General features: G+C 69.5%; 1 long non-coding RNA gene across 1 annotated transcript; it reads left to right on the top strand.

Moving 5' to 3' along the window:
- The first annotated feature begins 55 nt into the window (after positions 1 to 55).
- Positions 56 to 1,582, top strand: LOC116654421. The gene is made up of 2 exons (XR_004309664.1): positions 56 to 335; positions 1,266 to 1,582. It is a non-coding gene; the product is annotated as an uncharacterized LOC116654421 (long non-coding RNA).
- The last annotated feature ends 808 nt before the right edge of the window (positions 1,583 to 2,390 follow it).

Here is a 2,390-nt window from a genome sequence, read left to right as displayed (position 1 = left end):
GCCCCGCTCCAATCCCTCACCGCCCGGCGCAGCAGCCCCCCCTCCTTTCCCCAGGCGCAGCCAACGACCCAGCAAATCCCCGCGCCGGGCACGGACTCGGCCCCCGCCCGCCTCGCGGTCCCCGGGGATGGCTTTCTCGGAGCCGCCGGGAGAGTCGCTGCGAGGGGGGGATGCCGATGCGATGTGCCGAGCCGAGCCGTGCTGAGCCGCCCCCTCCTCCGCGTTCCGACCGGAGCTCACCGCCGAGCTCTCACGACGAGGAGAGGCCGGGCCGGAGCGCGCTGTGCACGGCATTAAAAGCAACGGCCTGGCCCCGGCGGAGGAGGAGGAGGCAGGTGATGCTGCCCGACACAATGAGGGGTTTGAGCGCTGCGGAATAAAGCGCCCTTCATGGGGCTGCGGCCGGTCGGGCCCCGCTACGCCGCGGCGGAGCGGGCGGTGCGCGGGGTCCCCCCCCGGCCGTGTGCCCGTCGTGGCACGGTGCCGCTGCTCGGGAGGTTGCGGCCGAGCCCGGCGCTGTGTCGGTGGCTGTGACATGAAAAGATGGCGCTCTCCCCTCCCCCGCCTCCCTCTCGCCTTACACTTCCTCCCGACAGCGTTTCCCTCCCGGTTTTAAAGCCCTCTTATTTCTCTGCCCCCCTACCCCCACCCCACTCCACCCCAAGCCGCTCTCCCCGCCGGATGCCACGAGCTCGGAGCCCGGCGGTGCCCCCCGTGCAGTCGGTGCTGCCCCCATTGCACGCCGCGTCCCGACCCCGCGATGTTCGCCGCTCCTTTTTCCCGGAAGCTCCGCGCTCCGCCTCGCTCCGCCGTGAACTTCTGCTGCTAATGGGAGGCGGGGGGGGGGGGGGTGAGGGGCACGTACCGAAACGTTCTCCTCTCCACCACCACCACCACTACCCCCCCGCCCCGTTTCCTCCCGCTCCCCGAGGCAGGAAGGCAGAGCCGTGTGCGTGCCGGGGGGGCGGGAAGCAGCTGCTGGGAGCCGCCCCCACCCCCCTTCTCCCGGACCCACAGAGAGAGCCCGGCTGGGCCCGGGGAATGGAAGGGGGGGGGGGAGGCAGCGGGGTCCCCCTCGTCCGTGTGCCCGCCTGCCCGGAGGGCTCCGCCGCCCGAAGCCTCCTCCCACCTCCACCAGCAGGCTGCTCCGAGCGAGTGGTTTGGTTTTTTTTTTCCTGTTTTTTTTTTTCCCCCTTTTTTTTTCTTTCTTTCTTTCTTTTTTTAAGGCTGCAAATTAAATTCAGCGCCGCTCTCTCCTATTTTAGTGCGTGTGATATTAATGGCACTTAGCGCCGGGGAGCAGCTCGCCAGGGATGTGCGAAGGCCTGGCACTGCCCGCACAGCACCGAGAGCACACGGGGCCGCTCCGGGGCGTCCCTTTCTGCGCTACCCAGGGAGTGACTGAGCGGGCTGACAGAGCCCCGTAAGCCGCCCCACTTGTTCGTCTCAAGAGCATCGATTCCTGGCTGCGAGGCTCTCCATCCCAGCACCGCGCGATGCCCCGCAGCCACTCTTTGGCCCAGACAAATAGCGGCGAGATGCGAGCGTTATTAACCACATAAATAAATCATTACGCTGCGCACCGATGTTATTTCAGCACGACTGCCGAGCGGAAAATAGCCCGGCGGGGCCGCGACGAGCCTCGCACCGGGCTCGCCCCGACGGCCGCAACCCCGCAGCGGGGAGCCGTTCTGCAGTGTGACAGTGTGCCGAGGCCGGGGCTCACCCCGTCACCCCGCCCCGCTGCGGTCCGGGGGGAGCCCGGGGACGGCGGGGAACGGCACCCCCCGTCCGGAGCGCAGCCCGGGAGCCGCGCCAGTCGGGCCGCCTTTGATAACTCCGCACCGCGGCCGCTCCTCCGCTCTCCGCTAATCACTCCAACGCCGGCGAGCTCCGGCGCCCTCCGACATAAACCCCGCGAGCGTTTGTCCCCTCTCCCAAACTAAACATCGGGGTCGGGGATGCGGCGGTCTCCCACTTTTTTGCACTTAGCGACGGCCCGAGGCGGGCTGCGACCATCGACTCTCGGTCTCGCCGCAGACGTTCGCTCGGCAGTTCAAGGGCAGGACGGGAACCGAGCGAGCGAAGCCCCGCCAGCGGAAATCTCCCATTCGCAGCGCTCCGATCCGCCGCTACAGCCACCCCCGAGCACCTTTGTTCTGCGCGCAGCTGCTTTTATCCCCACCACCGCCACCCCCGCCCGGCCGCTCCCCCCTCCACCAACCCCGGACGGATCGCGGGTGACCCCGGGGGGCGGCGGGGCTGGGGGAGGGGCCGGGAGCGGCTGATGCAGAGCGGCACCGCCGGAGATAAGGGCCGGGCGGCGGCGGGGAGCTGCCGGGGGGACGGGGGCGGCGCTCGTCTTCCCGAGGCCCCCGGGTTGGGGGGGG

This window comes from Coturnix japonica, chromosome 1 (assembly GCF_001577835.2).
Source record: "Coturnix japonica isolate 7356 chromosome 1, Coturnix japonica 2.1, whole genome shotgun sequence".
NCBI classification, from domain to species: Eukaryota; Metazoa; Chordata; class Aves; order Galliformes; family Phasianidae; genus Coturnix; species Coturnix japonica.
This window is presented reverse-complemented; position numbering and strand designations above follow the sequence as displayed.